Raw genomic sequence first — 15,477 nt, 5'->3', positions numbered from 1 at the left:
ATTCCGACATTAGTCAGATTACGCTTACAAGACAAGCAAAGATGTTAGCCACAGCGTGTCTTCTTTTCTCAGCATCACTCCCCCATGCACTGTCATGCGAGTAGCAAGTGTCTGTTTAGCCTGGAGAGAAGTTTGTTGGAAGCAGATACTGTAAAGTTAGAGCTGTTCCTGAAGAAGTGTGCACTGCTATGGAAAATGATCCATCCACGGAAGCAGAAATGAGTCTGTGCAATCACAATAAGTGCCAGCTTCCTCTCTGGTTCTTGAATGATTGTGCTGTGTGTAGGTCTGCTGGACTGCATCAATACCTTCTTGCAGCCAATAATTCATTGCCATGCTTTTGGCTCAGTCCTGCTGCTCAGATATGCAAGTGCATGCTTTTGCCTATTTGAAAAATTGGCTATTGCATATGCACACACCAGCACAGTAACAGACTTTACAAGATTTGTGAAATCTGTGTGCCAGCATATCTGTGGGCACTGAGCCCTTAAGCTTCAGAATATTTTTACCGAATATAAAATACTGATAAAATGCAACTGTATGTTTATGTTATGCTTCTAAGAAACATTTCTGACTATGTGCAAACAATCTCACTGGGCAGGACTGCTTTTGGGTTTTTCCTGTTCTTAGCACATAGCACAACAAGGGCTGGGGCTGCCAGCATGCTGAGGTGTTCCCCCAGTACCAATCATTCCAATTAAACAGCAGTGTGAGGGAGGGATTTTGCAACCTCAGAAAGATGTAATAGAAGTGTATTAATTTCTGATGAACTGTTGGGACAGAGAATGTATCTCTTCATACATTCTGGAGAAGCCCCAAATGTTTCCCATCTCAGTATAATAGCTCTTTTCTTGCTGTCAGTCATCCCAAAGTGAGCAGAGCTGACAGTTGTCAATTCTTTCAGATTTTCCCTTTCCTAAGGACTTTGACAGCTTCAGCTGCAGGAACAACAAACTTAATCCTTTTTTTCCCCCTTTACCTGTTTACTCACACAATAGCTGTCCTCTCACAAGGAGACATAGATTCAGTTCATATCATGCAACATCAACACTTCACCCTCACTTTGCTGAAAAGGATCCGAGGAGCAACACAACATGCTACCTGTTCTTCTCTGGCTGCTGTACGCTACAGTAACCATCTTCCATGCTTTAATTTTGAGAAGCAGTTAGGCATGACAGAAGAGCTTAGGATAGATGCAGATATATAACGATGTGCTACTGAAAACCGATACAATTAGGCAACTGCTACACATCTACAATACCTGCAATACGCATACCAGCAATATAAACAAAAATAAATGGTAAAGAAAGGTTTTACAATTTCCGTGGTAATAAATAATCCAAAGTGAAAGATCTGTGTCTGCATCCTTGTTGCTATTACATTCATGTAAACCAAAAGAACAGTTGTATATCATGCTGTGTATGGATAAAGTTAGTAATATGCAGATTTTGAAGTTGAATTACACATTCTGGCTCAATATAGGGAAAATATGGCATGTCTGGATAGTTCCAAAGGGTATGTGATATGATTGGGAGCCAAATAGTTAAGCCTCTTTGGTAATTTGATTTTTTTACAGTAGATCTCTTATAAACTAACATTGAGTTGACTGTTACCTGCAGTCACTGAGGGCTACTAATTCATTGTAATTCCATGTCTTCATTCTGATTTCTGTGTGTGGGTAAGAATGCTGTATTATATATTTTAGTTTTGAATTGTGTGGCCCTAAAATCTGACCGGGTCAAGCAAAGCCTATTTATTTTTTCTGGAAAGTTCATTAGACAAAAAGCTTTACTAGTTAAAACCTTTCCCCGGTTCTCAGAAGAACTCTTTAATTTTTTTAGTGCAGATTGATAGATTTTAGCTGAAATGTATGATAAACAGGAGCAAAGCTCTTCCTGTAAAAGGCAGCCCTAAGAAAAATGTGGTTTAGTTTTCAGCCTACGTTAATCTTAATGAGATAATTCATGGAGGGCCTGACAGGAAAATCAACTTACTATCTCTATGCCAATTTAAAACAATGTGTATTATCTATCTGTTTTTCCTCCTCTTTATGTAAACACAAAGCTTTCTCTATCCTATACTGAAGATTGGCAGAAAAAAAAAGGCACTTTTTAAACACAGACATTTTAATTGACTTGGAGGAAATTATTGCTGCTGGGAAACTGGTCCACCTCTCTTCGCCTGCTGCTGCTGATCTCCATCCAGCTGGGTGCTTTGCAACCTCCCTTGCTCCCGTGCTGTTTGGCACCGCTGGCTTTTCCAGCTCGTGGAGCATTGAGAGAGCCCTACACACAAAGCAGGGTGAATCATGTGCCTGACCATATGTGAAGAGTGCACAGTCCGACAATGCCATCCAGTAACATCGTCTTCCTGGCTTATTTTCGGCAGTAACAAACCCATCTACACAGCAATATTTTGAGCTAAACAAAATTGAGAAAGTATCAGGGAGAAAACTGTTCGCGATGAAAGAAAAAGGCTGCATTTGTTGGATAGTGCATTAGTGAGCCGAACTGTTTGGTTCAACCTGCTTTCACCACTGTTGTACCTTTCCAAGTCCATTTTCCAGCTCTTTTATTTTTTTTTAATATGGAATAAATGTTCCATCTACCATTACATTTAAGTTATTCTATGTGACTATAACATTCTGCTTTTCTCTCTGAGCAGGCTGTGTTCCATCTGAATGGCAAAATGGATAGAGGCTTGCAGCAGTTAGAGAAGGAAAAGCTGTATTAGACTGAAGTCCATCATCCTGTAAGGGTATGATATAATACTGTGACAGAGGCCATGTCAGATATTAAATTGATATAATGCAGAAGTGTTTTACACTATCTGAAATTATAATGAGAGAGCAGCCCAGGAGTGGATTTCTTGTTGGCGCAATAGTCAGTTTACCCTAGGAGCGAGAGGTAACGCACAGACTATTACAAGAAACAGACTGCTGGGCTAATTTGTACAACTGTCTTCTCCAGGACCAGCCCTGTGTGTCTGGGTCGCTAAGGTCCCAAGTGACACGCTGTTGCACCACCAGCGACATGCTGCGATCCCCATGTCTCTCGCCAGCCAAGTGGCAAGGGGCTGATTCAGTCCTTAGGGCTTGAAAGAAAATCCTTCAATGCCAAGGGGAGTTTTGCCTGTGATTTCGGAGTAACCTGATGGCAGGCTCTGTGCAGCACCAGAGGGAAGGACAGGGCTCAGTGCTGCGGCAGGTGGCACTCTGTCCCCAGTCAGCCCAGCCCCGTCCCCGCTCGATTGCAGGAAGCACCAGGCAGCTGGAGGTGGTAGGGTTTTGCTTAGCATCTGAAGGCAACTCTGTTGTCTTGCTGGGAGGATGAAAAATCCCATGGCATGTTTGAAGAAGAAGAGGTATAAACCTTTTGGCATCCTGGCTGGGCCCAAAATTAAATGGATCTATTCTACTTAATTTCTCCTGCATTTTAATTGATGCAGTTGTAACTGATGCCTTGCTTCTCTCCCAGACTGAAGCAAGCTTTGAAATAGCCCTTTAAGTGTACATTCCCTCACTCCTCCCTCACTCCTTTTGCCCACCCCCCCCCCACCCCCCCCATTGTCAGATAAACCAACATCTAACAGTGCTTGTTAAATTTGTACTGCACATTAATACAGTTGTGGAAAGTGGCACTGTAGAAATATCCTCTTTCATAACTACTTTCTGTAGATTTTTTTCATCAGAATATAGATCATGGAATAGAAATTATTTTACCCTCTTCTGCTGCTGGAGGTACAGTTGTGAAACAAGGAATATCTGTAGTGCAGTGCTTTGAATTCTCACAACAGTTTTTTTTCTCTCAAAATACTTGTAACAAAAATACATTGCACCAGGTGCCCTGGTTTCATTTCTGTATGCTCTCTTCTCAGAGGTTTCATATAACTCAGAAATGGAAAGTCAAACTACACAGCATGCATTTGCTGCTGCTGAGCATATATATGTAGGGGTAGACTAATAAAAATACCACGTTTCTTCTCAATACAGTGTACATTTCCAATGCTGAGTAAATACTAAACACAATGGCTGAAAGATCCTGTTACTAAGGAAACGAACTCCCATGTTATCTTTAAATATATATACATACTCCTTTTGCTACTAAAAAAAAACTTCTCAAGATTTAGTGAACTGAATTCTTGATGAGATCTGTCTTATAAAAGGCTAAACGTGGTTGCCTCAGACTAGACTGTTGAGTTGACAATAAGAGTAAGAACAGAAGCTGATGGGAAGGATAATGATTTTCAAGTCACAGAGTTTTGGCCAACTTGCACAAAATAGGTGTTAGGACAAAACTTTTCTAAGGCCTGTGTATGCCATAAGTGCCTTCAGAGAATTAATATATGTAAATATTTGATAGTGCCTCCTTCTGAGACAGCTCTTTTTGCTTGCTATGTTAGGCAGACCAATGTATTTCTCTAGTATGGTAATTATTGTTACTAATGAGCCTAAACAAAGGAATGCCCAGCGGCATGGAGTATGGTGTGTAGTCTCTCATCTTGCTGTTCGTATTTATTTCTGTATACATATCCTTGAAATTAGAACACAACATATACTATATAGCAAGCCAGTGTGCGTAACTCAGTGCTGCCCCAAAAGAGTGAAGAGCGCAGCTGAGGCATTACTTGCATGGCAGTTCTCACCCAGCTGTCTCAGCCACAACTGACTGTTTTTGCCATAAATATGTATTTTGGGGGCCACTCAGCTGTACTTTATACCTAGTGAAAAAAGAAGAGTTCCCTCAGTGGGAGTTTAGTGCTCATGCTTGTGCTGGTGCAGTGTCAGTTTAAGTCAGGTCTGAAAATTAACTCAGCAATACCACCCCAGCAGGAAGGGTGTCTGAAAGCCCAGAGCTTCATGGGCTGACCTAAGCCATCCTTGGAGGCAATCTTTGGTTTCACGGCATGATGCCTGGGGAGTACATATACTCAAGTGGACTGGACAAGTTTGCAGCTTCCTACAACTCACTATACTTTCAGTGAAGTACTACAGGTAATAATAAGGTCTATATTCAAGTTTGTAGGAATTACTTTTTTTTAAAAAAAAAAAATATGTTTAAATAACTCCAGCTTAAATATCCCAGCAACTTGGGACACTAAATTAAGTTGTCTCTGAACTGTGTTATTCAGCCCCACATATTCACTGGCAGTGAGTATCTCTGGAGAGCCCGTTATCGGCAGGTATAAAAGGGATCACAGAATAAGCTTGAGAAACAGTGAAATGGCATTAGGTGAGCCTTCCTCTTCCAAGCGGAGTCTTAACCTTAGTCCATCTCTTACAGCTGTAAGTACTAAGGCGATTCACAAATACTTTTTCCATCCTTTCTGTTACATCTAAAATTTATTGTCCAGAACTGGGGAAATTCACCTGTAGGGCACAAAGACCTCTCAATGCTTCAATGCTTTTTTGTTGTTGTTGTTGTTTTTTTTTTTTAAACCTGAGACGAGTGCCTGTCCCTTTTCTCAGATCATGTAATAAGGCTGGGAGGTCCTTATCCATGTCCCTCAGTTAACTTGCTGTCTCTCCATGGCTGGAGTCCAAGTACTTTCAGCTCTTTTCAGCATCTCAGAAGTGACACCATTCTGTTCCCATTTTTAGAAAATACCAGTGATACACTGAGTCTCAGAAAAATCCTTGCTCCTAAATAAGCTGTTCTGGAAGAAACTTCTCTTGTCTCATTTCCTTCCCAGCCTTTTCAGAGGTTTCCCTCGTGTGGTCGTAAAGGCGGTACTTGTAATTAGGGAAACTCTTCGTTCCCAGCACAATTGATACAGTCCTTTTGCCAATTATGCCCCAACAGGGATAATAGTATTTTATTATCCTTAAATCCAAAGGATAAATGCATTTTAACTAAAGTGCCCAAACCCAACGCTTAACTGCAATGTAAATGAGGTCTGTCCCATACAGTCGTTTTCCTGGCTTACCAGCAGATGCTGGAGGAACGCACCCTCCTCTTGGAGGCCTCTGTCCATCTGGAGTTCCCAAGCAGCCCTTAGGCTGTGCTTCTTCCTTTTCATCAACAATAAGCTCCTTGCTCTCAAAACCTCCAGGGAACGCGGATTACACACGCATGGAAATGGGATTTTTTGTAACAAGTGGCCAAATGTTCAGGCATCTTCTCTAAAGACATTTGTGCTTCTAGTGAAAAAAAAAAGAGCTTGATCCCAATAAGGAATCTATTTCTAAATTAATAATTTTTAAAAACCCTCAAGTCTGAGATACATTAAAATACAAGGTGACATTTGAATATGTACTGTGGGTCAGACTCTGGTGCTCTAGGGCACATTGAGTACTGTTTTACTTGCAAGTGGTTCCATTAATTTCAGTGACCCAGTTACAGAGTAAGACACCACCCAGCAAGAGAAAAGATGTTAAAAATCTGCCCGCAGTATTTGATGATAATTTGATTTCTGTACTGCCTCCCAGACCCAGTCACCCCATTCTGCTTTCACCACAGCACAGCATTTCTTTCATAGATGCTGACATCTCTAGATGGCTGTCAGCCTTTGTGGTGAAGAATATTAGAACAACATTGTAGCTGTGTCAATAAAGCAGATATACATCCATTCATGTGGAGGATATTTTTTCAGTGGCACTTGTGAAATTCCTTGGATTTTTTTTTCATTTAAGTTTGATATTCAGGTTTCTGTGACTATGGTAACTTCTGTGCATTTGCATATTGTAGGCTGTGCAGCCACAAAACTGCATTGGAGATAATTGATTTTCTCCCAGAAGTAATTTGGTGCTCTTCACTTCAGAGATCATCCTTTGGATTATCGACTACTTATTATTAGTCATTTGCAAAATTATTGCTGTGGCTATGAGGTTCACAGCCCTGTCAGTCTTTCGGCTTTTTTTCCTCAGGGTTTGCTTCCTGACCAGGAGGGTTTTAATCCTCTTGTAAAAAAAAAACCAAAACAAACAAAAAAAAAAGCCAGCTAGCTCTGCTGGTACCTTCTCCCATAAGGCTGACATTTCAAATCAGTTCTTTATCAACACATGCTTCTTGCTTGCCTTTACGATAGCCTCAAAAAATGTTAGAAAGAGCTTGGTCAGTGATGATAACCTCTGCTGAGCACTGACCTATAGCAAGGAGAGAAGTGTCTCAGGATGACTACAGTATATTAGCAAATAAGTAGTTTGTGCTTGCACTTGACTATACTGTCACCCTTTTCAGTGTTTCACAGTTGGACTAACACTTTGTTTATAATTGCTCAACCCCATTTTTTTTCTGTTTCAAATGAATTTAGAACTTCAACATAAAACCTTGCTCTAGGCTAAATGGTACATAAACTGCCTGCTGCAATTAATTGTATTATTTAGTCCAAAATTTTCAAAATTATCAAAACAGCTTTTGAAAATTCAGAGCGGTCTGAGTGTGTGAGTCTTTTTGGTTTGGGTTGTATGTTCTTTTAATGACAAAAGGAGAAATTCCTGTTTTAGAAAATGTTCACCAAATGTATTGATAGCTATTAAACTTAGGGCCAATCGTTGCTTATGTTGAGTTTCAAAGCATTTAGGACTTCACAGAAGTGGTAATGATAACCTAAATATAAGGGCATGTTTGAGTTTTGGATACTGCTTTTCTCTGCACTCTATTTTCATAGCAAGAAAGTGGCATTTATCAGGCTCTACAGTGTTCAAACACTGCAGGTAGTATTAGGAGTGACTCAGTGCTTCCATTACCATCTGTGGTTCCCTGCTTGTGCCTTTGATGGTTTCTGGCTTGAAGTTTAGGTAATCACTGAGTAGGAAGGACCTGGGTTTAGTTCTGCTGTTGTATCTGAACTAGGCATAGGGGTGAAAATGATGAAACTGTTGCAGTAGCATCCATGGCAGTACCATGGTACCTTCCACATTATGTGTTCTTTTGGTTGTGAATCAAAGTCCATGAGCTTCCTGACGAGTTCATCACCCTGTGCCCTGTGGTAAAAAGAACGCAGAACTGGGACCCAAGAATGCATATAGTTATACTGATGTCCCAGTCATGGTTTCTGTAGTGCTGGAGAAAGACTGATGTGGAGGTGTGGTGTTTTGGGACAGAACGTGGGATAACAGTAAGGGTTGTGGCTCCCAATAACATTTCTTTTGTGTAGCATTCGTATACATACACATGCAGGTGCGTATTCACAAACCTTTCATTTTCCTCTGAACTGATAGGTTTCTCTTTATTAGGAGCCCTTGTCATCTGCCTGTGAGGGGCTCAGAAACATTCCTGTGCACTGGAGAAGGATCCTGAGTTTCGTTAGTCTCAGCCCGGCCCTGACAGACGAACCTCTCATCCCAGCCACAGATTTCTCAGTAGGGGCGATTCTGCAAACTTCTCTGTAAACTTGTTCCATTGCTTAACTTTTCCAATAGTTATAACATTTGCCTAATATTACATCTAAATTCCCCCTTGCTGCATCTTAAATCTATTACTTCTTGTTCTGTCCTTGTTCTCTAATGAGATTAATTGGCCTGCGTCCCCTTTGTAGCAGCCCTTTGCATATTTGTAGACAGTAATGCTTCCCCTCAGTCCTCTTTGCTCCAGACCGAGCAGGCCCTGCTCTCGTAACCTTTTCTCAGAGGTCTTATTTACTAACTCTTAAATCATTTTTGTTGCTCTCATCTGAACTCTCTCCAATTTCTCTGTCTGTTTTAAAACACGGTGCCCCCAAATGCGTGCCGCTCTCTGAGCGAGGCCTAGCCAATGCTAAGCAGAGCACAGCGATGATCTTGCTTGTTTAGCGTGAGGCATTTGCCTCCTGCTCAGGGACCCTTGCACAGGGGGCGAGGGATGGGTCTGGGGGAGGGGGGTGGCTGCCACCAACACACTGGTGACAGAAATACCAGGGTCCAAGGAGGAAGAGCAAAAATAAGTATCATTTTTTTGGTCACAACCAGTGAGTGGAGGATATATTTATCTTACTTCAGAAATGGTTATCAAGGCAAGGGGGTTTATTCTGGTTTTGTGCCCCATACCATTCCTGATGCTTGCTCGGGGGCTGGGAGCGGAAGGCGCCGGGGTGAGGCGGCTTTGCCAGGGTGGCCCGGCAGCACAGCCATGGCTTGGGCCCCGTGGCCCCGCAGCTGGTAGCTCACTGCCCGAGGTGGGTGGGCACTGTTTCCGAAGCTCCGAAACAGCAGCTAAGAGGTTATTTCCAAATCCTGTGCCAGCTCGCACCAGCGAGAGCTGAGGTGCTGGTACCCTCAGAACTGTGTGAACCCAGGGAGAATGTAGAGAAACACAGCAGGGTGTCACCCATAACAGCAGCCACCTCTGTCTTGTGTAGGAGCTTTTAGCAAAACTTGCGTCTCTTTACAATTTACACCCATGATACAGGGACAGCGACACCTTCCAAGGGGTGCCATGTGACGTACTTAAAATGTCTGACAGGCTTTGGAGCTGAATCCAGACCCTTCTCTTTCAAACATCCCCTGTGACTTTGCAAAGCTTGGAGTCAGCCCTGGAGACCCTCTGACTGGAAGCGCTGCTGAAGATGATTGCTTCTTTCAGAGAGCAAGACAATACTTGCTGACACACTGTTTTGCCTGCGAAGAATTAAAAACTCAGCAAATGAATTCTGCATAAATGTTCCAGTCTCAGACTTTGAGGGAGAATGCAAGCAGTAAAAATACAACTCCATCCCAGGCTCCATTTTCAGCAAAGGCACTGGGCCAGAGCTTCAGCTTTGCTGAGTCCACGTTTGTTAAAGCGGAGTGGGAAACTGGTTATGGCTTCCTAACTCCTGGCCTGGCTGCCAGCCCACAGCCAGGCTGGGGCAGCCATGGAGCTGCTCTGACATGTAGCATCAGCAGCATCTCCAAGGCCTTAGTCACAATGAATATGGATGGACAGTGGTATAAACCGGGCGCATCCCCTGTGCCCTTCTTTCTTTTCTTCATCTCTGCCTCCCCTGCTGACATGACCCTTGGAGCAAAGGTGGCAAAAAAGCAGCAGCACGCTCTGAGGGAAGATTTCGGTGCTGGCAATCAATCATGCATGCAGGTAGCACAGCTTCTCTCTTTTACCTCAGCACCTCTTAAGCAATGCAGACAGAGAATGTGCCCACAATTTACGAGGCTTGTGCTGAATGCAGCCAGCATCATTGACTGCTACGTTTTTCCAGATCGGTGCACCAGTATGCTGCTTAATAGACCTCTGGCATAATGTGCAAGAGTACCGAGCTCTATACCTTAGAGCTAAAAATGAGAAGACAGGAAGAGATGAACAGCATAGTTGTTTTTCATACTGCATGAAGTAAAATTACACAGGAAGTAAGTCACCTCCTGAAAAGACTAGACACGGAGGAGTTATCTTTCTCAGGTAAATTAAAAAGAATGATTAAATGCCAGATAGTTTAGAACATGTATGGCAAATACAGCACAAGTACTTTTCTTGCTAAGAAAGTGGCCATGTAAGTTACCAACTGACTTTAAAACAACAGAGAAAGTGGAGTTACAAAAATTGCTACTGCTAATTTACCTTCTGGCAGAGGTAGGAGAAGCCAGCTTTGGCTGGGCATATTACTTCATACGGTAGTAAAATACTGCAGCTTGTAAAGAGTGCCTGAACATGTGAGGACATGGTGTCTGGGTAGCTCCATGCTTGACTGATGGACTTGCATGGCCATCACAAAAGCTTCACGTATTGGGCAAAGAGCTGTGAAACCCAAACCCACCTGACTGCATAGTCTGCTCTCTTGGCTCTGTAAAGGTATGGGACACTGGATTCACATAGCTGACTGAAAGCAGAGACACTAGAGCAAGGTCTGCAAACCTGTTCTCAAATCTGCCATCTCTTTGGCATTTCTTGTTAGCCAGGGTCAATACACCTGCCAGAGGAAATCTTTTTCCCAGGATTTTCTCTTGCTGTCCCAACACTAACCGTGTACTGCCTCAATCACAGCAGGTAAGCTAGGCCACAATGGTCCCTCCAAAGCATTAGAGGGTTTTTACCACAGCCTACTTAGCAAGTATCTCTATATCAGATCTTGTACCCAAGGAAAGATTTTTTTTTTCACCTGTGTTCATCCCTTTCACTTCTCACCAGCTAGCACATTACTCATATTTAAAGGAAAAATATAATTCATTTTAAAGACTGTCCCACTCTGTATCAATTTTTTTCCATTCATCTCAGCAGATGCTGGCAAGTTGCAAACCTAAATACTAAGGGACAGTCCTATAGGGGACTCATCCCATCTCTAAGCTCTGTGATTCTGGAGTTTAGCAATTTTATCTTTTTGAAGATTTGCCTCCTCCAATAAATAAGTGCTATTGTAATTGTCTGGGGCTTAACTGGAACTGATCTGTACAAAACCTTCCCCCACAACCCTTGTTTCTTCATAAAAGGGAAAGAATAGCTGTATTACAGCAGAATAGAATTGTCTGCAGAGAGACCTGCATTACTGCACAGAGAGCAGTATCACTACCCCGCATGGGTATTGGATGCAATCAAACCTTAAGTTAGGACCTAACAGCTACAGACCTTTCAGCTCCCCAGTCAGTGGGAAGTTTGGGGGAATTTCTTCAGAGGCTCCTGCTCTGTCAGACTCCCAGCATGACCACAAATTCTCTGACTCAGTGGAATAGTAGTTAAAAATAAAGAAGGGTGCATGTGTGTGTGTGTGAACTCATCTCTCTAGTATCCTGGGCCAGAGAGAGAAGCAGAAAAGGTTTTATTATTCAGATCAGCAGCATATAAACTCAGTTCTTCCCTGCTTTGGTTTGGTTACTTCTCCAATTGCTGTCTCAGAGCAATAGGGGAAGAAGAACACCACAGACTAAAATTTTCTGTTTATATCAAAACATAATTGTGCCAACTTAGCCTCTTCCTCCCCCACCCTTATAAATGATGGGGGTAACTTCTACAGGATAGGATAGGAAGGGTTCAAACAGTTGTTGTTTTACCTTGTTCCTTTGAAACTTATACTTCCAGTTGCCTGTATCTACTTTGTTACTCAGCTCCTAACAATGTGATATATCTATAGGCTATCTATAACCTTTTTAAAAAAATAATCTTTAAAGGATGAGTGGGACAGGAAACCCCTGTATCTTTTAGAGACCAACCCTAAAAGCAGATTCCTTCTAAATCCAGCTATTCCAGTTAACAGGGCTTGGCACAGCCACTACGTCTACTATCCCAGACCTTAAAAGATAATTTATTACAGAACTTTGAATGTTTCCTGGCTCAATGCATTTTTTAATATACTGGATCATCTGCATCAGTGTCTCTGTTCACCTTATATTTCATGAGTAAGTAAATTGTGGAAGGTTAATCTTTTCTATAAAAAAATAGAACTTTATGTGGAAGTCAATATTGGCACAGTCTGTAGAAGAACTGTGTCTCAGGTGTCTGGGTGAATGTTTTGTCTGGCCTTCATTGCAATTCTTTTGGTTTTGCTCAACCTTTCTTCTTTCTTTTTTGCTAAAGCTAAAAAAAGAAATTTAATAAACTAACATTAGTATCAAATTCTTTAAATTGTCAAGTCATACTCTGGCTAGTTTTTGCTCCTGCATAGTGCTTTACACCGTGGTGAACATTTATGCTTACAGCACATCCCTTCATGAGTGATTTATAGTGTTTAAAAGCTTAGATGATCTTGTGGGCTTCTTGGTTCCTTGGTGCTTAAGTGGACTCTTGGCTCTGTAGCAGCGATTCCAGATCTAGCAGGCAGCAGTGCTTGATTGCTACCATACTCATCCAAGGACATAACTAGCGGTATGAAAGATTTCTCCAAAGACTGATGCACACAATTAACTGAATTACTTCAACAGGGTGTAGGTAGAATAGATTTAAAGTGGAACCTGTTACTGTGCCAGTGGCTGGATGAGGATCCTGCTGTGCCAGTCGAGGGGGAAGAAAATCCTTCTCTGCCAGTTCTCAATGAAGAAGTTCTTGCTGTGACAGCAGATCTAGCTTGCACACTTGATTTAATGCCCTCAATTACCATATCTTTGTAATTATCATCCATGTCTGATAAGTCTTGTGGAAACTATCAAGTCTTGAGTAGAGGATCTAGGAGTCTTGTAAGAATATAATGTCTTGAATTGATCTTTCTGTTTAATGTTTCATCACTCTGCTACCGATTGATCATTCTTTGAATAAAATGATAGCATAGCTGTATGCCAACACTTGTGATTCATTTTCACTTAGCTAATCAAAATGTTGTTTCACAAGACCCTGATGATGTTCAGGATGCCTTTTAGAAAGTATTACCTTACTCCAGGCTGGCTGACTCAGATGGTCTATTTCTTATAACGTTACCAGACCAAACCCCATGATTTATGAGGCACGCTTTCTGCTAGCAAATAGTTCTTATGGGGCTGCAGAACTGTTTCATTGCAAAGTTTTTCAACTAGTGAGAAATCATTGTAATTTTTTTTTTTTCAGTTGAAGGAACTGTAGCATATCAGTATATCCTTGATCAATAACTGCACATTTTCTCTTTTTACATGAAATTTAGGGATTAGCAGAAGATTTCTAGCCTGGTCTGTACAGATCAACCATTCATCATTAGCTAGCCAAGCCAAGCATCTGTTTTCACTCTGTCTCATGCTGAAACCATAATGCTGAGATTCAGACACTGACGTGTTTTTAGGAGGCTTCTTTTAGCAATGCGAACAAATTAAAAGAAAATGTTTCACTTCTTCTGTAGTCATGAACCATGTTCATGTTTGTAGCTGAACTGAATTTTGAAAACACATACCTATCAGCCATGTATGTGACTTGTACTTTTTTAACGAATACTAGTTGCTCTTTTTACTTATGTAATACTTTATAAACAGTGTAATGGAGTTTGATATGTGCTATAGCAATGAAGTGGTAAGTAAAGGTCACCTTTAGGAAGACCTGGGCACTGAGGTAGTATCATAGAATAATAGAATCATTTAGGTTGGAAAAGCATGCAGCAGTGAGTCAGGATACCCCAATGTAGTTACGAGACTGTAGTTCTCAGACTGCAATAGTAGGCAAATGTTTCATAGGTCTTAGGGACACAGGCAAATTTTACCCAGAAGGCCAAGCATTTTCCTACAGTTCCATGTCCAGTATAATTATGTTGTCAAGTTTTAGCTTTTTTTTTTATATATATATATATTCCATGAGCCTCAGTAGCAGTAGTACCAGGAAATTGCACTGTAGCACTGAGCACTGTCTGCCTACAGCAATGACGAAGTTTGTGAAGGACACAGAAAGCACAGAGCCCCTGTTAACCTTCTGTGAATGCAGGTTTGTTTGTACACTCTGAGAAAGCAATCTTTTTTCCCCCTAGGTCTTTGCACAGTCTCGTATGTTTTCTTTTCTAAAGAGAGAATACAGCACTGTAGTCATTTTATAACTATCATCAGCTTCAAAAAGACTGTAGAAGCATCTGATAGGGCCAGAATTGTGATTCATGGTGTCAGCCACTGCCTTTCCTGTTCTTTTTTATGAAGTGAGTTAAACAGCCTCCCAAACGTTGACAGGTTGGATATAAGCCTGACTCAATAGCTGGTATGGTCAGTGGCTGGAATGGTCACTGGATGGTGTCCTGCAAAGTGATTGATAACCCATATTGGTTTTCATCTTGATTTGTTTTGTTTTTTCTTTTTAATTAGCAATGCCATTATTAACATCTGAGAAAACAAGCATTTCTCTAAGTCCAGTGATTCACCTGTATTTTCCAAAGTGTGATTATTAATATTCTCATTTAAAATGTTGTGCATATGTTTCGCAGACCAATATGTCAGACTTCTAACCATTTGTCTTTGCTTTCTACAGCATTGATGGTCCATTGAGTTAGTGATGCTTGTGCAATTCCGGATGAGAGCTCCCAGTGCTCACGTGGTATCATTTCTTCCTGATTAAGCAGAACAAGTGAGCACCTGATTGACTTTTACCATAAATGCTGACATTCTGCAGCCAAAGGGGAGAGGGAAAAAAATATCTTTGGTAGTGTTTAAAGCACACAGGCCATTTTCAGCAGGGATTTCCATTTCAAGAGATTTGTTAGTGTAGTCTTGGATTAGTGTATGCATCGAAAGCTTTACTTAGGAAGATTTTCGTCCTTTGAGGCACAGACATACCAAAGCTCTTTGTTGTTCCGAATCCATGATTATATGCTGAATAATGAATATTTTTAAAAGCCTTATGCAGCTACACTGTGACACCTCACTAGTTTCAGCCAATCTCACTCTCTTTTTTCTTTTTCTTTTTTTTTTTTTTTTTTTTTTTACAATTCCCAACATAAAACTTTTTGCAAAGACTTTTAGCAATTTAAAAGCTCTTCAGTACCAGGCAACTGAATTGCTGAGATGCTGATTAAAAAAAAAAAAAAAAAGTAATCTTACACTGATTTTGTTTTAGAACAAGCTGACTAGCTGCAATTGAGGTTAATTGACCTTTATAATGGATACACAGGACAGTACTAAAGCTGTATACATAAACTGCAAGTTTATTTGAAAGCAAATTGTGTTAATTGACATTCATTGTGCATCTTTCTGTTGTTTATTGC

The 15,477-nt window shown here is 41.2% G+C and overlaps 1 long non-coding RNA gene across 1 annotated transcript; it reads left to right on the top strand.

The window, feature by feature from the left end:
- The first annotated feature begins 4,223 nt into the window (after nt 1-4,223).
- Nucleotides 4,224-14,840, top strand: LOC129735400 (uncharacterized). Its single transcript, XR_008730989.1, has 3 exons — nt 4,224-4,993; nt 8,177-8,302; nt 14,745-14,840. It is a non-coding gene; the product is annotated as an uncharacterized LOC129735400 (long non-coding RNA).
- The last annotated feature ends 637 nt before the right edge of the window (nt 14,841-15,477 follow it).

The sequence above is a fragment of the Falco cherrug genome, chromosome 2 (assembly GCF_023634085.1).
Source record: "Falco cherrug isolate bFalChe1 chromosome 2, bFalChe1.pri, whole genome shotgun sequence".
NCBI lineage: Eukaryota > Metazoa > Chordata > Aves > Falconiformes > Falconidae > Falco > Falco cherrug.
This window is presented reverse-complemented; position numbering and strand designations above follow the sequence as displayed.